At 40.6% G+C, this 24,269-nt stretch overlaps 1 long non-coding RNA gene across 1 annotated transcript in view; it reads right to left on the bottom strand.

Annotated features, from left to right (window-relative positions):
* The window catches only part of LOC138959172 (uncharacterized), a 53,461-nt gene extending 38,861 nt beyond the window's left edge, over positions 1-14,600 (bottom strand). The window contains exons 1-2 of the long non-coding RNA XR_011453647.1: positions 14,355-14,600; positions 5,076-5,120 (exon numbers count right to left, since the gene is read on the bottom strand). This is a non-coding gene — a long non-coding RNA (uncharacterized lncRNA). The remainder of the gene's footprint in view (positions 1-5,075; positions 5,121-14,354) is intronic.
* Between the last annotated feature and the right edge of the window lie 9,669 nt (positions 14,601-24,269).

Raw genomic sequence — 24,269 nt, 5'->3', positions numbered from 1 at the left:
TTGCTCCAGGGGCTTGCAACGTAGTACAATATATGACCTTACTGGGAGAATGCAAACATTGACTATATTCTATACAAGAAACACTTAACAAGGGTAAAAGGAGAAACAGAATCCGTCAGTCGCCTCTTACAACATGCTGGGGAGCATCGGGTAAATTCTTCCCCCTAACCCGCGGGGGGTTTCCCAAAGGCTAAGACATTTACTGATTTACAACCTCGTAAAAGACATAGGAATATTACTTTTTCCCGAGGCAGGTACATCTCTCCAAAAAGCAGGTACGCTACATCTACATTTTGTCACACGACAGGGACATCTATATCTACACCCTTCTGAAAGGCTCAGGCATCTACAGCCATGGGTGTCTACAGGCACAAACGTTTTATACATCGACACCAAAAACAGGGATACCTATGTTTTGCCAAAATGCAGAACCAATAAACCTTTCCCAGAAAGGAACATGTATATCCAAAGACAAGAAGATTCAAAAACATGAGGCGGCTTGGACTGAGATTTTGTGAGTGTGTACGGGGTGTGTGTGTGTGTGTGTGTGTGTGGGGGGGGGGGTTATGATGCACACTTTATAAAACAATGATTTTTTTCTCTTGGTGCAGGCAAACTGAACTTTGATTCTTTGCTCAAAAATTGCCACCTAGAGACACATGTAAGTGTCAACTTTTCATTCTCAACATAACACAGCCAGAGAAACTTCTGTGAAGCATGGATATTCTGATCTTGACGCATAAATTACGCGACTCGTAACAACTACTTATTTTTCAGACACAAATAGACCCAGGCAATGAAACATCAGGGCTACGGACACGAATTTATTTTCCAGGATCAACTTTGGGCAGACCCTCCTCGGTGTCCGAACACCCCCGTGTGCACGCATGCACACGAAACTGATCACACACGGCCACAGTTCACACGAAACAGATCACACACGGCCACAGTTCACACTGAAACAGATCACACACGGCCACAGTTCACACTGAAACAAATCACACACGGCCACAGTTCACACTGAAACAGATCACACACGGCCACAGTTCACACGAAACAGATCACACACGGCCACAGTTCACACGAAACAGATCACACACGGCCACAGTTCACACTGACAGTCTCAGGTCATGCACACGAAACAGATCACACACGGCCACAGTTCACACTGACAGTCTCAGGTCATGCACACGAAACAGATCACACACGGCCACAGTTCACACTGACAGTCTCAGGTCATGCACACGAAACAGATCACACACGGCCACAGTTCACACTGACAGTCTCAGGTCATGCACACGAAACAGATCACACACGGCCACAGTTCACACTGACAGTCTCAGGTCTTGGAAAACACGGACTCGCGCATGGGTAGCGCCGTATTGTATGGCAGGTCGCTTTTCCCAGGGAGGCAGCAACCCACATTTCCATGAGGGTTGGTTATTGTTTCTTAACGTTCCTTCAACCGATGTGGATATCCGGGACCGTTCCATGAGGAAAACATCACAGGACTCTATTTGATACCTTACCTTAGGCTTACCTTACCTTACCTTACCTTACCTTACCTTACCTCACCGAAATGTACCGTGCCGTACTTTAACTCACCTCACCCCACCTCACCTCACCTCACCTCACCTCACCTTCCCATCCATCCTTTCCATTACCTTACCTTACCTTCCCTTCCCTTCCCTTCCCTTACCTTGCCTTGCCTTACCTTCTCTTCCCTTACCTTACCTTGCCTTGCCATGCCTTGCTATGCCTAGCCTTACCTTACCTTACCTTACCTTACCTTACCTTACCTTCTCTTCCCTTACCTTACCTTGCCTTGCCATGCCTTGCCATGCCTAGCCTTACCTTCCCTTACCTTACCTTACCTTACCTTCCCTTCCCTTACCTTGCCTTGTCATGCCTTGCTATGCCTAGCCTTACCTTACCTTACCTTACCTTACCTTCTCTTCCCTTACCTTACCTTGCCATGCCATGCCATGCCTTGCCATGCCTAGCCTTACCTTGCCTTACCTTACCTTACCTTACCTTCTCTTCCCTTACCTTACCTTGCCTTGCCATGCCTTACCTTATACCTTACCTTACCTTCTCTTCCCTTACCTTGCCTTGCCTTGCCATGCCTTACCTTACCTTATACCTTACCTTACCTTCTCTTCCCTTACCTTACCTTACCTTACCTTGCATTGCCTTACCTTACCTTACCTTATACCTTACCTTACCTTAAATGTACTGTGACAATGGTCCAAACTTACGCTAAGTATAGGTATGTGACTCCAGGAATATTGTTTTTGTGATTCAGATCAACCCTGCCATGACATGCAGTCTGCGCTAAAGCTGATTCAAGTCCCCGTCCTGACCTAGGCAAGATCATCGGCTGGTTAGTCTCAGCAAACAAATGTTGACTCAAGCACACCGGGCGCTCTGCAGTGTATCTTGCTTGACCACACGGCTAAAACGTTCGGTCCAGCTTAAGGCATGCCCGTTAAAAACAAAAAGTAACTTTGACCAAGAATCTCTGCGGCTGTCAAGCGCTATTTCTGTCCAAGTTAAGTCGAATTATACGAGGGAGGTCATTATGCACGGTACTTGTAGAACAAATCTTACACCAACCCTCATTTTCTTACACAATATCCAGAACTTTATCTTGAAGAAGAGTCATGAATCAAAAAAGTCTCCGTGTCACCAACAACGTATACGGCGGCAGGAAGACAATCAGCAAAAAGGTGATTGTTTTCTTTTTAAGCGGATGTTGCTTCCTTTTTTTTTTTTTTTTTGGCCAGTGTAACTCCTTAAACGTCGACAAAACGGCAACAGTGTCCAGAACTTTCCATAAAAGTGATGTTCCGATGACTGGATGAGTGAGCAGTGCAAGTGGCACGCCGATTGTTGTTGCAGGAACACCACAACCAGGACGGAGGGGTTGTGCCTTTCTGTGTCGTACAGGGTGCGGAGTGTGAACATATTGACACTCCGACACTGCTCCGCGTGCTCCTGTTGACTTGATTATTGACACCCCCCACCCCCATCCCCCCCTGCTCTACCCCCCCCCCCCCTCCATCCTCCCCCTGCTCTTCCTCCTATTTCTCCGCTCCAACACCTCTGCCATCTCTCAAACAACGGGCAACAATTTGCCAGACAAACAATTAGCAGACCAGCATGCAACAAGCTCCGCACGCCTTGTCCTTCTTCCTCCAAAACCTCTATTGATGAACAACACAGCGAAAGACTGAAGATGAAAGTCGCTTGTTCATTTCAATGCTTGTTATTCTCTCATGTGCCAGGAGAATGGTTCCGAATAACTCAACTCTTTTACACATATTGTATGCATTTAGAGTGCTTACTTCCCTGTGTTAATCGGAAGACTGAAGAGCTGACATCTTGGGGAAAGTATGATATGCTGCAGCACTCACTGCCTTCAAGGGAATGTGCAAATGATGTGACGCCTGCCTGAATAATCTCTCAGTTAGCTTACTTACAGAATTGTTTGTTTCTGCGTAGTATGTGCAGGTACAAGCACAGGAGCTTGTATCCAACCACCGGTCGATAATTATTTACTCCTGCATGCTTAGGCCAAAAAAAATAGGTCTGTTTACGGTAACATAGGCCCAAAAAATAGGGTCGGTAGGTCGGGATTTTTTTATTTTTTTTTTCTCCAAAAAACCATATTTTTACGTTATTTTTTTTATTTTTTTTTTCCCAAATGCCAAAAAAAGTCTAGGGTCGCGCGAAAAAAATAGGGTCGGTCGGGTTACCGTAAACAGACTATATTTTTTTTTTGGCCTTATCATTTACCGCTGCATGTTTACCCTTACTACTACTACTTATTAAATAGTAGTAGTAGACTGTATGGAATAAGGAGTAAATATATGGAATAAGGAGTAAATAATGATCGACCGGCGATTGGATACAAGCTCCTGTGGGTGCAAGACAAGGAATGCGGCGGTAATGACAAACAAAATAAAAACAGAAGTTTGAAATAACGCTGATGCGCAGTAAAGCCCCCAAAACTGAGATTCTAGGGGAGAAATTTCCGTAGTTACATTGTGTTCCTGTTTTTGTATTGTCATTAACAAAAGCTTCCTGTAATTACACCACGAAACCCATCCTGCATCACCGCAGAAAGAGTCAATATAACTCAAAGTTATCATCATTGGTAAGAACTGCACTGTGGCCTAATGACCTTCGCTGGCTTTGACTTTCACCCAAAACTGCGCAGAAAGATCTAAAGGATGGTGACAACATGTAGGCTTATACCCAATTACATATTTTACAGCGCTGACCGATATAGGTAAAGGCAGAAGCACACTTGTGACTAAAACGCACGTGTTTAAGCATTCTGATATTATGACACACACACACACACACACAAGGAATACAAAACCAAACGGTCAAACACTCATTGTGACCTTGATATCTAAAATAAGGGGTATGTTCCGACAAACAAGCAAACAAACCAAAATAGAACAAACACGTTCGCCACACGGTTTCAAACGCCGAGCAAAACCCTGAATCTTGGCAAATACACCGACGAATGCGTAATGTCACAGTTGATTGATGTTTTAAGATTTTCCCCTGCAGCCACATTTTGCCAGAAATCGTTTTTCATAGACGTGACACTTTTGATGGTGGCTATAAAGACAGGTAAGCTTAAAAAGGTGTTACACAGCCTGTATGATTTTTCTGCTTTATGCATTTTAAATAGCTTATGTTTATTTAACCACTAATGAGGAATTTTTTCTCCAGACGATTAAAACATGTGATTTGATTTTATGCATGTGTCTGATTTTGACGCAACCACTTATCGCGTACGATGGTGAAATCGCAGCGCAAAAGTAAACTGATATTTTTAATTGAAACCGAAAGAAAGAACAAACAAACAAACTAGCCAACGGTCGAACGAAAAACCAGCCAAACAAATAAATAATACAAACGAATAAAGAAACGATTAGTTGAGCAAACATCTAAACTCAACCCCCCCTTCCCCCAAGTATGCCCCCCCCCCCCCCCCCCCCCCCAAAAAAAAATGAAAGCAAGAAGGAAAATGAGAAAGCTGTGGAAAAAGTACTCACCAAAAACGAACAGGCTTGAACTGTTATCGTCTTTACGCACAAGGCCTGCAAACACACACAAAATCAAGGCAATGTTATTTCTTGTGAATGTGTTTTCTTTGGTACTCAATAAAGACAAATAAATAAATTAAAACATGTACAGTTAAACTAATACGTGCGGCTGCAGTTTCACCGGCAACCTCCATTAATTGTACATCGTATACCATTTAGATCTAACTTTGAAAGTTAATAGAATGTCCAAAAAAAGTTTAGATCTTGCCAGGACTTCTTTCTTTTATTAATTTCATCACAAATATCAAACAGCGATAGACAAAACGTACTGGAGAGAGAGAAGAAGAAAGAAGAAAGGCGGATTGCAAAGCAACAAATCAAGAAATGTGAAAAAGAAGAAACATTCCCACATTCAGGTCCATTCCACAACTGTTCTTCCCGAACGTGTTTTTTTTTTACAGAATGAGTACCTTATGTTATAGACGTGTTGTTGTTTGTTGACTTACACATAGTTTTAATACGAACACGAAGTTTTAACGTAGCATTTGATATGTTGTTTTTGTGTGTTCTCAGCACCATTCCCTTCTCTCCCATCATTACCGTTTTCTCTCATGCCCCCTATCATTTAAATTTTCATAGAAACCTAGACTAGATTAGCTATCAAAAGGTACCTTCTTCTGACTAACAGCTTGGCAAAATGCATTTTCATGGGGATTGGAAAACCTTACGACCGATCACCCCAGGCGAGTGGATCTAGTTTACTGGTCAAGGGGAGCAAACTCGTGTTAGTAAACAATTTTTCATTTTGGACATTGTTGTCTTGCCTGACGGTCATCACTGGAGACAGGTATCGACAACAATCTACCTACATGGGCAAAAGTGGAAACATGACGTTACACTAGTACAAGACAATGTCAGAACATATCTTGAAGACACATAATAAACAGAAATACACACAGAAGAGGTTATTGATAGCAGAACATTGCGGCAAAGTCGGGTTTCGTTTTAACGGCCCTGCGAAGCGGGTAAGCCGCGATTTCTGTTGACTCTTTTGGTGGGGGTCAGTACTGACTTGGTCACGTCGCTAATCAACCATACAGTAAGTAGTCCTCCATTTTATAAATAGTGAGTGTAGATAAGTGAAATATTATGACGCCATACACACTCAAATACCTGTTTTATGTACAATCAAAGTATCCACTACAGCGCACATCATTGTTTACTGCTACTAAACCCCACTGACTTTTGCGCCGAGGTATTTGCAGCGACCAATTAGAGTCGACCTGATCTCACAGTAGCCACGCTCCCATTGGCCCAGCGGAAGCGGAGGCGGTGCTAATGGGGGACTATTTTGCAGAGATTGTTTTCGTTTTTTTCGTCCAAGAAAGATAATGCCGTGAACTTTTAGAATCAAATTGTCATTAACACATCTATTTGTAGACGTTTTGATACTAAAGTTGAACAAGTTGAGGTTATAAAGAGAAATAACGAGAAAGGGGGATGGTCTCCCGCTCACGTTGGCTGTGTCTGATGCCACTTGGTTGCTGTGTTTTTAGCAACAAAATAAAGCTACACTGAATGTCTAATGTATCTTTTCCAATCAAATGTTCAATATTGACTTAGTTTTAATCGAATGGCAGTATGATTTTTACAAATATTGCATGTGTTTCGACGGTTAATGAGCATTTTGTTACACTGTTACAACAGTTTGCCAAGTGCTGTGGCTGTTCATTCCCCCCCCCCCCCTCTCTCTCTCTCTCTCTCTCTCTCTCTCTCTCTCTCTCTCTCTCTCTCTCTCTCTCTCTCTCTCTCTCTCTCTCTCCATTTTTCATTAAATAAATAAATTAAAAAAGAAATAAAGTAAAGAAATAAAGAAATAAGGAAATAGATAAATAAATCGTTTAAACCAAAGCGTTCTTTTGCGAGAGAGAGAGAGAGGGAGAGAGAGAATGAAGTAGAAAGAGAGAGAGAGAAAGGGGAGGGGGTTAAACAGACAGACAGACTGACAAGACAGACAGACAGGCACACAGAGGGAGGAGGGGGCGTAAAGGTGGGGGGTGTGAATGAACAAAAATGTGTGCCGATTCTGAAAAGACATTGAAAGCATGTGCGCGCAATCTCTGAAAAGTTTCTTTGGCCGTTTTGTTTTGTTTTTTGTTTGTTTGTTTGGGACTTTATTTTCAATTTAAGTGTCTGTCTGCGCAGGAGGAAGAAGGCCATTACGTCTTAATGTTTACACTAATCCTACAAACGCTCATTGGTGGTTGCAAAATAATCTACTTTAGTGTTTGTTTCTATATTTTGTGTGATGTTCTTGGTTTTTTTTTCTCTCGTTCATTTATATATCTTCCTTTGTATCTTCTTCCCTTTTCTCCTTCTCTCTTTACTTCTTTCCTTCTTTCTTTAAATCAGTCTTTCTTTCTTGTGTACTCCTTTTCTCTTTCTCTAGCTCTCTTTTTCGTTAGTTCATGAAAGTATCCCTCTATTTCCAATGTTGTTTAGTGTTCATTTATTTCAGCCTGGAAGGTGTTCCTGTTAGTTTTGCAGGAGGCTAGCTCAACATAATACCGAGTAGCGGATGTTCAATGCTAGTTCCAAATGGCTTGCATCATTGATGCTTCTATTTTGACAATAGTGTACCAGCAATTAACGCATTACCACTTTAATGATGACCTGCTTTGCTTGTTCTTTATACATTGTTATTTTTAACGCTTTTGTGTACTTATCTACTTTTTTTTAATGGACATTACAGCCAGGTATTATAAGAGTAATTTATTCTGATTTTCTTCTGTTTGAGTTTGTTGTTTTGAGATTGTTCTATCGCTTTTGCTACCTTCATTCGTTTAGATCCTGCGTCTCAGAGAAGTACATTTTTGCTTTGTAATGACTGAATATATATAAAACATCAGAAATTGTGAAAGAAACAATTGAAAGTCAGCAGAGACTTTCTTCCGAGATTTGTTAAAATCTCTTTGCAGAGAAAGAGAGAGAAATAAGTATCCCTTCACAGACAGCCTATTGGGAGCATCAGACCCTCCTCAAGGGGGACCGAGATTTACAGAGCAAAGTCCCTTTGTGGGGGACGTATCACAAGGTAATCTAGTAATATATATATATATTTATAGGAAAGAAGCGTATAATATATACATCGCTGGTGAGGATGCATTGTCATAACAGTCCTGCATGTCAAAACATATAAATAAAAATAAATTAAATACAAAACAAGCATAAAGAAAGGGGGAAAGAGACAGAAACAGAGACAGAGACAGACAGACAGACAGACAGACAGACAGACAGACAGACAGACAGACAGACAGACAGACAGAGAGTCTGAGACAGACAGAGAGTCTGAGACAGAGAGAAACAGAGAGGAGACAACAACAACAACAACAACAACAACAACAACAACAACAACAACAACAACAACAACAACACTTTTGTTGCTTCTGTACTTCACGCCTAGAGCTGAGCAACAGTATATAGACATGATACATACTATACACACGTTGACCGTTTGTCAACAACGCTCGCGAAGCGCAATAGCGTTCGGCATAGCAGAGCAAAACCAACCCGCGACGCGCTATCATTGGCTGAGACTTGCTCCGCCCCTCTCCAGCCTCGGCGGGAACTATTTTTTGTATATTTACTTTAATAATGAGCAAACTTAATGTGTGATTCATACATTTAGTTACAAATGTGTTAGATTATTAGTCGTTCTACCATTTTGTGATATAAATGTTTGAGAACTAAACACAATTCTGTCTCCATCTGAACTAAACTGCATGCCACATGGATCGCATTGGCTCCCGGCCTAGCCAATCACAGACCATTATATCTTTATGAAAGATAAACATTGTATAATATTTTTGTTTTTGTATTACCTTGATTGTGTTTTACGGAAGTTGTTCGGTATAGTACTAAAAGAGGGATTTCAGCTGAAAGAAGCGAGGGGTACATTTTAAAATGACACACCCTGGGCATGCTGTATTTTGGAGGTCACACAACCTTTGCACAACGAACGATAACCTGAATACAAAATCTACTCCCACGTTACAGTTTTGGAATGATTCTGCAAATTTGGAAGTGGTTTGGTGTGAAACTATCTTGCACGCGGGTATAGAGTGCATGTGTTGTGTTTCATTTCAACCTTCCCACACTTCTGATACTTTTACAAATATGTTTCTTATAGTTAAGTGTTCACTTTACTAAAAACTGTTTCTACAGCAACCATGAATGTTGATCAAATTGTTTTAGCTTTCAATCTGGCAAACAATTGTTGACAACAAGTTGTAATGCCTGAGGAAAACAATGGGAACACTGATACTGACTTTGTTATCTATATGATGCATTACATGCTTCATTAGAACCACCAGTTTATTCTAACAAGCTAATTTATACTTTCTAAATAGACACATCAAACTCCACGATTAAAACAGCATTGCAGCAACGACAAACTTGCACAAATGTCGCTTGGGAGGATACAAACTCAGAACTGACTAACCCCGCGGGTTAGGCCCGGGGGAAGAATTTACCCGATGCTCCCCAGCATGTCGTAAGAGGCGACTAACGGATTCTGTTTCTCCTTTTACCCTTGTTAAGTGTTTCTTGTATAGAATATAGTCAATTTTTGTAAAGATTTTAGTCAAGCAGTATGTAAGAAATGTTAAGTCCTTTGTGCTGGAAACTTGCATTCTCCCAGTAAGGTAATATATTGTACTACGTTGCAAGCCCCTGGAGAAATTTTTTTATTAGTGCTTTTGTGAACAAGAAACAATTGACAAGTGGCTCTATCCCATCTCCCCCCTTTCCCCGTCGCGATATAACCTTTGTGGTTGAAAACGACGTTAAACACCAAATAAAGAAAACAAACTCAGCTTTACTTTGAAGGGAGACAACTTTTTGACAAAAAGCTCCGTTTTGAACCATGGATTATGTCTCTTACTCCAAAACTTGATCAATCTCAAAATCAATGTCTTATTGCATGTCTGTCTGTCTGTCGGTCGGTCTGTCGGTCGGTCTTTCTCTGTGTGTGTGTGTATGTGTGTGTGTGTGTGTGTGTGTGTGTGTGTGTGTGTGTGTGTGTGTGTGTGTGTGTGTGTGTGTGTGTGTGTGTCTGTCTGTCTGTCTGTCTGTCTGTCTGAATGAGGTCATGCATGAACTGTGCTTCAAGTGCAACTCTAGGGTAATTATTCCATTTGATCTTCAACTAAAACTTACACTAACAGCAGTTCGTGTAGAGCCTGCACTAAACCACTATTCAAAAGACACGTCCTTGCTCTGAGTTACGAAAACAAATAAAAACAGTCTAGTCTTTACCTGGCGAGAAAACAGCCACACGAGTTTGGTGAATATGATCTCTTACATTGTTTATACACAATCGTATTAGCTTTACAATTACATCCGCTTCACTTTATGGGATATCTATGGTGACACGTTTTGAAACACAGGCATGCATGGGTCCTGTAGATCTAACTACCTGAGTGGAAAGAATAAGTTTAGTGAATAATTACATCAGCCATGCAAGCACACCTTCGCAAAAGCTACTCTTTGGTATCTTTTTATCTAAGCTAAAATCACCACACACAAAATTATTGTCAAATGGACGTGTGGACATTCTCATTAACGAGAAGACATTTGGGTGTGCTCTGCTCTGTTGTTACTTTATTTGTTTGCTTGCTTGCTTCTTTCTTTCTTTCTTTCTTTCTTTCTTTCTGTCTTTCTTTCTTTCTCATCTTCCTTTCTTTCTTAATTGTGTTGCTTCTGTGAGGTATGTTCAAGTTCAAGTATGCTGTTCTAATGTTGTGGCTGCAAATCTTTAAATGTGTTATGTTCATTCATGCTACATGACTTTGCTGTTCTGAATGTCTGCTTACTGCCAGCAATGCCATTTTGAGGGGAAAGATGTGAAATTGAAAACCACTTAGACTTCAAAGGGTTCAGTATAGTCGTATTTGAGTGCTCTGTGCATGTGTGTGGAGTGTGTTTGAATTCGTAGTTCTTTTTTTTTGTGTGTCTTTGCTTACTTGTCAGTTTTGATTCGTTTGTGTTTCGTTTTTGTCGTTGGGATTTGGTTTGGTTTCGTTTGATGATGTTCTTGCATGACTAGTTGAATTCTACGTCCTCTTACATACAGGACCTATTGGCCTTATCTTGGGGCATGATGTTCTTGCCGTTAGAATTGATTGAGGCTGTGATTGTGTTTATCTGTAGAATCTATTGCATGCTCTCTTTGCTGTGGCTTTGAATTTTTTTTCCAAGTTATTAAAGACATTTTTTACACGGTCTCCTTCGGCTGTGCCTGTAAAACCTTGTGTGCGTTCATGTTCTCTTGCCTTTGTAGTTTTAATGGTTGTGAGATATCTACGCTGTTACAGTTTTGCGACTGTGTCTGTGTGCTGTACCTACATAATGTAAAAAGGTATGAACTTATATCTATGCTATAAATAATGCCTCTATCGCATGCAATTATATTTCACCATGGAATTCAGATTGCAACACATTTATTTTGGTTGCCTTTGGTTTTGTGAGTGGAAGCTTCCAGCTAAGAGTGAACATATTTTGTCATTGTGGATATTGTTGCAACTTTGAGTATGTGATCTTCTTCAAAGTAAGTCACGACCCGTTTTGATATGTTTAGATGATAAGATGCACAATGCAAGATGTTTGTACTTTGACTGTCTACTTCTTTTTTTTTCTTTTTTTTTTAATGATCCAGCGTTTAACTAAAACGTTAGTATAAGTGACACAGATATGTACAACTAAACTCTGAAGCAACTTTGCTGCATTTAGTTGTGCATGCCATGCCATATGTCATATGTTTTCCCTAAATATATGATCTCTTATTGTTGCTGCTGCTGCTGCTGCTGCTGTGGCTGTTGCTGTTGTTGTTGTGTTATTGTTGTTGTGTTATTGTTGTTGTTGTTTTTGCTGCTGCTGTTGCTGTTGTTGTTTTGAAGGTCCTTTCCTTGGGATGTCTTCCCTTTAGTTAAAAAAAAAATATGAACGAATCTATACCCAGGAATATTTTCATAAAAGCATATTAAGATCTACAAACAAACAAACATTTACCACAAAAAAACCAATGAAAAAATATACACATACAGCTCTTAATGTTCATGTATACAATTTGCAGCTTCAATGGGATTTTTTGTAAATGGTATACTACTATAGAGAGCTCAAGTTGCATTCAATGTTTTCAGTATACTCTTAAATATAACAGAAAGAGTATTTCCAGTGTATAGGGAATTATGCAAACCACCACAGATGGGTGCAGGCTTTTACACAGGGGGAAAAAACCCATACAGGTCTCCAGTTGGACACGCACCAACAATGAACAACCTGGCTGCATCCTGCATTTGTGATGCTGACATCCATGTTATGCAGATTAATGCAGCAGAAATGTTGCCCTTTGCACAGGATACACTGAGGTAGGCTGTTTTTTTATTTTTTTATTTTTTTAATATTTTTTTTATATTCAAATTGTATTGGGGTTTTCTTTTCCCATGTAAAAGTATGTTTGAAGACACCACCATAAGCCGTAGGCTTGTTGTTGTCTTCACCCTATGTCTGTGTACATTTCCTGAACATGTCAATATGAATAAACATTGTTTAAACCAAAAGTATGAACAGATTTGTAGTGGTTTATATGAACCCCCCCCCCCTCTACACATGCAGGGTGTAAGGAAGGTATCTTTAAGTTATTTTAAATGTTGACAGTATACAATTTTCTTATTTTTATTACTCTGCACTGATGTTGATCAGACCATCAATGAAATCATATGCTGTAGGGCTTTGAAGCATGGATACACAACTGTATTTCAATTTGGTTTTTGCATTTTAGTTACAAAGTCAATAGAAGAAAGCTTGCAAGCAGCCAGAGGTTATTTCTATATATTTAGTATTCACACAAATAAATGCATAGTTCACTAGCATAGTTGTCTTTGTAAGACTTTAAACAGATATTGATCAGAATAAAGCATAAAAAAACTATATGCATGCTGATTGTGCAGCTGATGATGATAACAAGACTGTTTTGGGGGAAATCTGGTGCGAATTTAATTAAAAAATAAAGCAAACAGCGCTTTTATACCTGCTGTTTGCTTTCTGTGTGCAAGCTGGAGGGGAAACGCTGTGCTGGTAAAGCAGTCAGATGAATGAACAGCCTGGCACTCCAATTCACTGTCACACTGCTTGAGAACTGTGTTGCAGTTTGTCAGCCATATCTCATAGATTATACACTACATGATCACTGCAAGGAGTGTGTACATTCTGTTATTTTATACAAAATACGACAGAATTAGAAAAGTCTACATGGAACAAATCTCTCTCTCTCTCTCTCTCTCTCTCTCTCTCTCTCTCTCTCTCTCTCTCTCTCTCTCTCTCTCTCTCTCTCTCTCTCTCTCCCCAAACACATTCTCACCTTCAAAACTGACTGGACACGCACATCTCCAGGCTACGGCCATGTTTATCTCTCTTATCCAGTAGCAGGTAACAACTCGGCGTTGAACTGTTAGTATCCATTGACACATCCCGCAAACAAAAGCCAGAGATTGTGACGGAAGGCCTTGCTTGTTGGAGTGGAAAGCAGTTAGCGTGTAGTGGTGAAAGTTGGAGAAAGCGGTAGCGGCTAGTGCATTTAGTAGCGCGGGCCAGACAGTCTAATTGCAATCGGGGCCTCACCGGTCGGAGGCTACCCTGTGTCGCGGCACGCGTAAACCTAGAAACCGACAGTTGAAAACTCAATTACTCCGGCGCCCTCTGAAAAATCATCCCACTGCGTGTTTTATCAGCTTGGAAAAAGCTTGGCCTCACAAGAATTCGAAGAGCAATACAGATTTATAAAAAGAAAAGAAAAAGAAAGAGAGGGGGGAAACCTCGGTATGATGAATAAAGAAAAAGAGCTTTGTTGGGAATGTATCAGCGCCCAACTGACACGCACGCACACAAACACAGCACACGCGCATATATATATGCTCACACAATTAAAACAGACTTTTGAAACTTTTTACCCGAAGTTAACGTTGGTTTTGACAAAATCAACAAAGACATTTGAATAAATAATGTTGATATATTGCATTTTTAAACGGCACTATCAACGAATATCATTTTGCTTGTCTGTTTTGCCGTGAACAGTCAAAAGTACATTTCACACACTGTGGTCTGAGTTCAAAATGGCGCCGGAAGGAGTCCGTTGTGTTTGCAGAAAAAGCAGAAACGCGTGACACGTATTTTCGACTCTGTTCCGTAAATCGAACCAGAAATAAGAGCGATCGTTTAAAATCTACTTACTGTTTTCCATCCTCGGGCTGTTTTGTGCAAAAAGTATCCAAAAGTTGACGTAGGAATCGGAGAAAAAGAGCGGAGTTGTTGGTGTTTCGTTTCCCTGTCAAAGCCTGGCATGAGGCAGCTTCATGAATATTTGCAAGTCTCGGCCAACCAGAAGCGAGCTTGGTGACATCGACACAGGTCACAGCCAACATGGCCGACCAACTACCGTCTGCTCGCTTTTTGCATTACGACCTATGCGTAACTTGAAACTTAGCAGATACACAAGCAATCAAAAGAAAGAATTATTCCCTGACAATATATATATATATATATATGAAAGCGACTAAGCAGATGATGGAATTGATGCTAAACGCGACCAGAGACTAGATATGCCGCCGAAACTAAAGACAGGCCCACACGAAACAGCCAGTAAACCTGTCGCGTTATTCTCGTTCCGGGACAACATTTATCATAATGCGATTCACATTCCCTTCACTTGAACAATATTTTCCGGTGTGGCGGTAATAAAGTGTGTACACACGTGTGCACGTATTTTGTTCTGAGGCAACGAGGGGAGGGAAATGGTGAAGCGATTTTTTGCAACGCCACAATCATGTTAAATGATTTATTTTAAGTGTGATTTTGTTTTTAGTTTTGTTATTTTTTTGTTTGGTTAAGCTTCCCCCCTTTTTTCGTCACTACCGCTACTTTATTTTTGTGTAATTGTGTGTAGTTGTTGCTGCTACTGTTTGCGTGTTGTTGTAGTTGTTGATCTTGTTGTTGTTGTTGTTGTTGTTGATCTTGTTGTTGTTAGTGTTGTTGCTGTTTGTTTGTTCATTTATTCATATGTTTATTTTGTTTATTTTGTTGAATTAATTCAAATATTCATTGATTTATTTTCAGATTTAGTTCCTCCCTCATTTTGATGATTAATTTATCTATTTGGTCTTATTTATTTATTTATCTAGATATATGGTAATTTATCTAGTTATGTAAACTAATGTATGCACTTATCTTGTCATTTATTTATTGAGTAAGTTTTATTTATTTACTTAATGTATTTTATTATTTCTTCATTCAGTTATGTGTGTTCATCTCTATTATCATATCTTGATTATTTATACATTTTTATTTGTTTTTTTAGTTTTTAGATGAATACATTTGTATGATTTATTTTATTCAATATGTATTCGTTTATTTAGTTATTAAGTTATTTAGTTTTTTAGTGTGTGTTTTTTTTAAAACTTATTTAGTTATTTAGTTCATTCATTCATTCATTCATTCATTCATTCATTCATTCATTCGTTCGTTCATTCATTTATCAATTTCCTATTCATTTGTTTACCTGTGCATCTATTATCTTATTTCTTTGTTTATTTATTGGTACTTTTAAAAAATTATTTTACATGTCTACAGCAGTAACACGCGTAACGACAAACTCGTGTTTTTCAGAGAACATTTCACTAGCCTGGGTGGGTATTTCTGACAGCATAATTTTGCTTATTTATTGAAATTACTTCAGTATTTAAAATATAGCACTATTTTGCCTACTGGACTTACGAGGGGTCTTTATTTCTAACAGCACTATTTTGCTTGTTTATTGCACTAAGGGTATGTCAGACAACATTTCGACTGTTTAATGCACTAACATGGTGGGTATTTCATATACAACACTATTTGTTCTTGTTTATTCCACTAACCTCGGTATTTCAGACAGTACTATTTTGCTTGTTTAGTGTACTAACCTAGTAATTTTAGACATGACTATTTCGTTTGTCAAGTTATTGGCCTAACCGGCAGGGGTATTACATAAATCCCTATTTAGCTTGCTTATTGCACTAATCTGGATTTTTCCTATATATCCATAATTTGCTTATTTATTGCATTAATCTGGATATTTCAGACATCACTATTTTGTTTGTTTAATGTACTAATCCGGATATTTCAGACATCACTATTTTGTTTGTTTAATGTACTAATCCGGATATTTCAGACATCACTATTTTGCCTGTTTTTTGTAGGCTACTAATCTGGATATTTTAGACATCACTATTTTGCTTATTTATTCCACTTATCTGGATATTTCAGACATAACTATTTAGCTTGTTTATTGCACTAATCTGGATATTTCAGATATCACTATTTTGCTTGCTTATTGTACTAATCTGGATATTTCAGACATCACTTTATTGCTTGCTTATTGTACTAATCTGGATATTTCAGACATCACTATTTTGCTTGTTTATTGCACTAATCTGGATATTTCAGACATCACTATTTTGCTTGTTTATTGCACTAATCTGGATATTTCAGACATCACTTTTTTGCTTGATCAGTGGTTGTACGAACCTGCATATTAAATATAACACTAGTGTGTTCGTTTGTTGCCCTATAGCCCGGGTATTTCCAACAGTAATATTTTACATATTATTGCACACTTATATATAAAGGGTTATTTTAGACAACACTATTTCATTCCCTTATTGTACACACCTGCACCTGGTTGCATGGTTGACAATATTTCACCTGTGTTGTTGTGATAACCAGGATATTTCAGAAAACACTATTTTGCTTGTTTGTTGCACTACCCCGGGTAAATCAGATGACGATATTCACTTGATGATGGCATTAACCTGGGTATTCCAGACAGCACCATTTCGTTTGTTAATTGCACTACATTTGGGTATACAACAAAACACAATTATTGTTCTTGTTCATTGAGCTAACCATGGAATTTTTTCGAAAACACAGTTTTTTTCTATGATTGCACAAACCCGAGTGTTTCAGGCTTCACTTCTCACTTGCTTATTGCACTAACCTGGGTAAACCAGAAAACACTATTTCCCTTGTTTATTGCACTAACCTGGGTAAACCAGAAAACACTATTTCCCTTGTTTATTGCACTAACCTGGGTAAACCAGAAAACACTATTTCCCTTGTTTATTGCACTAACCTGGGTAAACCAGAAAACACTATTTCCCTTGTTTATTGCACTAACCTGGGTAAACCAGAAAACACTATTTCCCTTGCTTATTGCACTAACCTGGGTAAACCAGAAAACACTATTTCCCTTGTTTATTGCACACAACTGGGCATATCAGACTGCACTATCTGATATAGTGTTGTGAAATATGATTCACAAATCTTGAAAGTTAAGAAACGAAATATTTCAGTTTTAAAATGTAGGCTTACTCACCTGAATATTTTCAGTTACAATGACATGTACCCTATAATATGTACGTGGTGTTTCATGCAGCATTACCTCCATTTTAAAGTGCACTTAAAAAAAATGCACTCCGACTGGGGTCATTTCAGACTGAACTTGACTACAGTGGGACCCCCCTTTTAAGACCTCCAAATACTGGGAATCTGAGAAAATCAGGTCTTAAACTGGGGGTAAATTCACCGGGTTTATGAGAGAGAGAAAAAATGCGAGAAGACAAGGTCTTAAAAGAGAGGAAACTTAAATTGGGGGGGGGGTCTTAATAGGGGGGTTCCACTGTATATTTGAGTAGTAATAGGCACTTACCCACACAACTCAATGTCCTTCCCTTCCTGGACCGCGGCAACACTTGCTGGCAACTGTCAAAGCTGTGGCCGCGACAGGTGAGTGGCAAAACCCTGGCAAGGTAAAAACTGCTTTTGTCGAACACAGGTGAGTTGAAGACTGTGACTTTTCTCTCTCTTCACAAACTCCGCAGTTCATTGTTTGGCAGAGACCTCTTGACCATTGGTCAAAAAGGGCCTGTTGCTACGTGACTCTGCATGGCGCAAGTCGGTCAGCATGGTGGTCGGGGCCCGGAGCAGAGCTTAGCAAAGCAAAGCAAAGCAAAGCAAAAGCAAAAGCCAAGCAGTAGTAGCAAAGCAGAACAGAGAGTAGTAAAGCAAGCAAAGGGAAAGGTAGTAGCAAAGGCAAAAGCACTGACAATAATGAAATGCAGGGCTGACACTGGCTCGCGCCCACCTCCCCTCAAAATGGCTGCCCTGGGATTAGGAGGGTTTTGAGCCTTCCCTCCGACTCCGCACGGAAAAACTGAGGGTAGTTCGTGCGCACAAGAAGAAACCGTACGCGCGCTGCCTAATCTCCCCCTCGCTTGTAATTAGTTTTATTTCAGTTGTCGGACTTTAAAACACAACGCGTCGCCTGCGAACAAGACCAAGAAAAAGGAAAAGAAAAAAAAAAGAGAAAAACAAGCTCAATATGTGAGCGATGTGAGAAAAGTTCGGTATGAAGGAAGGTGTAGAGAAAGGAGCGTCGAGGGTGAGAAGGGAAGGGGGAGGGGGTAGAGGGGGCAGGATATGTGAAGGTATTTGCTGTATGTTCACCCATCTCCTCCTCATCCACCTCTGTCTGAGCAGCTCACGTTCCAGAGGTGATGCTGCGCGAGGCACTAATTACCCCTGGTCCCCCACCCCCCTCCACCCAGAACCCCTCCTCCCCCTCCCGGTCCCCCCGTCCCTAGCAGAACGGGCTAAGCCCGGGCTCAAGGTGGCTTGAGGGCAGCGGATGTGGCGACAAATCCCCCTCCACGTCACAGGGCACTCGCCACAATTACTACTCCATGCACACCGGAAAGGATCAACCAGGTAGACCTACTACTGCCAGAACCATCACTTGCCCATACCTCAAGCAGGCAAGTCACTGATTTGCCCATACCGGCATCGAACAGGCAATTCAAATCAGCACTATCCCTTGCCTACCTATATATAAAAAAAAGAAGGCAAGTCACCCTCCTAGACCTCGAACAGGCAAGTCAAATCAACACTATCCCTTGCCTATACCTAATCAAAATAGGCAAGTCACCCGCCCAGACCCGAAACAGGCAAGTCAAATCAGCAACAACACTTGCCAATACGTCAAGCATGCAAATCACTTGCCTATGCATTAAACAGACAAGTCAAATAAGCACCAGCAATTTGAATTTCTTACCCACAAAAGGCGAATCATGTGCCTGCATGCTTACAGGACGAATCAGCGCCGTCTCTTGCCTATCCTCAAAAGGCAAGTTGCCTGCCTAACTCATCAGGCAAGTCAAACCTGATTAATTACTAGCTTTACTTCAAACATGTATGCAAGTCAAGTCAGCACAATGAATCTCTTGCCCATCTCCAAAAGGAAAGTAACATCATAAGCATTTGCCTACCTCACTAAAACAGGTAAAAGAAGTCAACATCATCTTTTGCCGACCTCACAATTATATAGGCAAGTCGAAACAGCACCATTACACACTTGCCTCCCTCAAAGAGGCAATTCAGAAGAAAAGAATACCATGGCATCACTGGTGACCCTATCACTTGCATACCTCAAACAGGCAATTCAATCCAGCTTTCCAATACCGCTGAATAATACCAGGAAGTGAAAGGGGAAACAAAATAAGATAAAACAAAATTGAGTCATTTTGTCGAGACATTTCATCTATCACCCACAGGACAAAGTCAGTGATCAGTATATGAGCACCTAGTTGGTCCACTCATGCACAGTGGGATTAGAAGGTCAAAGGACACAAGAAAGATTGAAATGCTGAGCGTATTTTCGCACAAAAAGATTAAAGCGATTAGTAGCAGGTATCTCAACCAGTCTCTCGCATCAGGTAGAGAAAGTCACAGGGTGTAAAATAGATTTAATAAATAAATAAATGACAGTTGGGTCAGCCGGCCGTAACATTGTACTCATTATATCCATATAAGTCCAGTATCACCAAGAAGTCAAAAGGCAAAAATAAAGATTAAAGGTACATTCCCTCACGTGTAAAACGGCCATGCGAACCACTTCAGACCTTCCAAGGATTTCACATGGAACAAAAGGGTACCGACAACAGCATCCGTCCACTTGAACATATACCTACAATCAACAGGCCGGCTGATTTATGTGCAGAGTAGGGTTTTTGTGCCTATTGTTATAGGTGTCGCCCAAGTTATTAGTTTTAACCAAAAATTGCCATTCCGGGCAACAACAACAAAAACGTCAGACTTGATTTGTGGTATGTGTCAAAGTGGAAGGATGCTGTTATCATATGTAAAACGCCTGAGCAGATAGAAACAAAATCAAAAGAGGCCAAAGCAGCGGGCAGTATTAGTACATGGTCTGTACATATAAGTAGCAGGTAGCAGGAACAGTCTGACTGAACTGCAACAAGAAAAATACACAAATAAATAAACTTTGCCGTAACACCGTGCTATGTCTGCGTTCTCAAAAGCCAAACGAAAACAGGAAATCAAAAGAACAAGAACCAAGATAAAAACATTCCTTCACTTTACAATAACTCTCAGCATATCTTGCGTCCCCAAAGGCCAAAGCAAAGCAATGACCAGTAAAGCAACAGGTAGCTGCAAAGACCCGTGCCCGCTGAATAGGTCTGGGCAGCCGAATTGCAATCGGCGTGACGCTGTTTACCTCATCCCGGCCAGAGGGCATGCGGCAGTGACACACAGTGAGTAGCTGACCACTGTATAATGTAGTTGACCAGTGTCCTCCGCCCTGCAGTCACTAGTGTGCGATGATTGTGGGTAAAGGAGGGATGGGCGCTCGCGGCGTTCTCTCTTTTCTCTGTGAAGTGGACACTCTCGAGGACACTGCTCCATCATGACACGATGGTCCATCTTTTGCCGCGGTGACACAACATCTAGCATGGACTGTGCATGCAGTGAAGACTCCGTCTGGTCAACCAACATGATTGTGCACTACTATTGCAGCTACGACGACACCACCGCCGTCAGGACGATGACAAAACCTACGCCGACCAACGTCGCCAACGACGACGACGACGACGACGACGACGACGACGACGAAGAAGAAGAAGAAGAAGAAGAAGAAGAAGAAGAAGAAGAAAGACTCCTTCAGCCTGAGGCGGCCATGCGTTCCATTTGTGTTAGGCTGTGAAAATAGGTCACTGTCCATGCAGTGTGTTCATAGACGTGTAACAACGGTGCTGATTTCAGCGGTGGGGGTTGCTAGACCGGAACCATTCACTCCTTTTTCACCCTTCAGTGACGCTGCCTTATTTAGCACATACATGTTGTTTTTTGCACTCTCGTTGATACTTCTCTTTTGTAATTCAAGGTTTCTATAGCCAGAAAGACACGCCAGATTGTTTACCTCGAAGACAGCGCTTCATCCATGAACCGCGTATGTCAGGTCTTTTAAACGCGAGCATAGTACTTGATAACATTCGGTATACACGAAAATATAAACAAACAAGAAATTCCTCCGAGGTAGGAAAAACACCCCCGTCCTTACCATTCTCACTGCCACAAACTGAGAAGGTTATTTCCCTTTGACCATTAATATGTCCCTCTATAAGTCCTTGTAGAATCTTAATCCACCAATAACTCCCTAACCGTGTGTTTGACTGGTCCCAATTTTTGTAAGGACCGTCTCAGGAATGTATAGAACCTTTTCACCAAGTTTGGTGACGATCGGTCCGTTCATTCTTGAGATCTATATGCGAACACAAACACACAAACAAATAACAAACACATCGACCGAATCCTATACACACCCCTATACCGGGGGTGTAACAAGTAATCAAACAAACAAGAAAAGAAAAGCAAAGAAAAGAAAAGAAAAGGAAATCCAGATACCCATGTACCACACGACTATTCGCTTCTTGAGATATTAGAATACTGTTGGTACTTTTTGTCTTGAATTTCTTTTGTTGCGGGTATGTATTTAATTATCCGCATTACACAAAAAATTGTATTTGTCATAACAAGCACTGATCGTAACAGACAGATGAGTGGACTGACGGACAGACAGATAGGAAGAACGAAATGAAATGCTCGCACGTGCACACTTTTCAGCCAAGAAGCAAAACTGGAATAAAAGAAAACAAGTCGCGTAAGGCGAAATTACTACATTTAGTCAAACTGTGGAACTCACAGAATGAAACTGAACGCACTGTATTTTTTCACAATGACCGTAGTCCGACGCTTGTGCAAAACGGAGTGAAACTGACGAGCCTGTTCAGCGCGGTAGTGGTTTCGCTGTGCTGCATAGCACGCTTTTCTGTACCTCTCTTCGTTTGAACTTTCTGAGCGTGTTTTTAATCCAAACATATCATATGTATATGTTTTTGGAATCAGGAACCGACAAGGAATAAGATGAAATTGTTTTTAAATCGATTTCGGAAATTTGATTTTGATAATAATTTTTATATTTTTAATTTTCAGAGCTTGTTTTTAATCCGAATATAACATATTTATATGTTTTTGGAATCAGAAAATGATGAAGAATAAGATGAACGTAAATTTGGATCGTTTTATAAAAAAATAATTTTAATTACAATTTTCAGATTTTTAATGACCAAAGTCATTAATTAATTTTTAAGCCACCAAGCTGAAATGCAATATCGAAGTCCGGCCTTTGTCGAAGATTGCTTGGCCAAAATTTCAATCAATTTGATTGAAAAACAAGAGGCGAAGCCTTCAAGGCTCACGTAAGAAATCGACAAACAGTAACACAAACTCAATCACTCCGTCACACATACACACACACACACACACACACACACACACACACACACACACACACACACACACACACACACACACACACACACACACACACACACACACACACACACACACACACACACAGTAAGCATAGGTGAAACTGTGCAAGAAAGCGAGACACTAGATCTGCCAACTAGTCTCGGCCCGCTCACAATAACAATGACCGAGACTTTCAGTAATTCCTTCGCGTGACGTCTAACCCTCTTACGTCATAATGTGACGTCTTCAAATGTTAAAGTTTCTATCACACACGTCAAACACTTTTGACCGAGACGTAATCTTCTTATGCGAGCTTTATCCATAGACTCGGAAATGTTAAAGTTTCTATCACACACACACACACACACACGCACGCACGCACAGACAGACAAAAGTTAGCATCGCATAGGCTACACTTACGTGAGCCAATGAGGGTGTGACAGTGCCGCCTCAACTTTTACAAAAAAGCCGGATATGACGTCATCAAAGACATTTATCGAAAAAATGAAAAAACATCCGGGGATATCATACCCAGGAACTCTCATGTCAAATTTGATAAAGATCGGTCCAGTAGTTTACTCTCAATCGCTCTACACACACACACGCACACACACACACACACACACAGACACACATACACCACGACCCTCCTCTCGATTCCCCCTCTATGTTAAAACATTTAGTCAAAACTTGACTAAATGTAAAAAGAAAAGAAATAAGGACGATGATTGAATGAGTGCATCAATAAATACATGACTGACGGACTGACTGACTCACTGACTGAATGATAGACTAACTGAACAATAGACTGTTACACACGTTTATATACTAAGGTCATCCAGGGCGAATATGGGGCGAAGTGAGGCGAAATGTTACTACTTCTTCTGGGCGTTCGCTGGCGCTACACATTCAGTCCGGCTTGGGAGATGAAGGTCGTCGTCTTCTCCAGCTCAAGCCGACTACCACGGAGCTTGGTTTGCAGTGGAGTGGGGGACGGCGAAATGTCACTACAAAATGGAACGCACACGGGGCGAAACTTGGCGAAGTGACTTTGGACAAAATTACCACAGTGCGAAAGGGAAATGTGACAAAAAATGAAATGGGACTGATACCGTTCTTTCCCGTCAAATTGAAATCTGAACACGAAAAAAAGAATATTGTCCTGGTCTATATTACAGTATTTGATACACGGTTCAACGAACTCACAACAGTGTAAACTAGCGAACATGATATATACAAACAAATCTTGATGACCTTTTTTATATCTTGTTTTATTCATTACCCCCCACCCCCACCCCTATCTCACCCCTTCAAGATTTTGATCTGCATGCACGCATACTTCGAAATTGTACCCAGTTCAACGAACTCACCCAAGCAGCTTACACCATAGCCAACACCAAGTTTATGCCACCGTTCAAATGGAGTGGTGATGATCACAAGAAAGCA

This window comes from Littorina saxatilis, linkage group LG2, assembly GCF_037325665.1.
Source record: "Littorina saxatilis isolate snail1 linkage group LG2, US_GU_Lsax_2.0, whole genome shotgun sequence".
Taxonomy (NCBI): Eukaryota; Metazoa; Mollusca; class Gastropoda; order Littorinimorpha; family Littorinidae; genus Littorina; species Littorina saxatilis.
The sequence above is the reverse complement of the archived record's forward strand: the minus strand, read 5'-3'. Positions and strand labels throughout refer to the sequence as shown.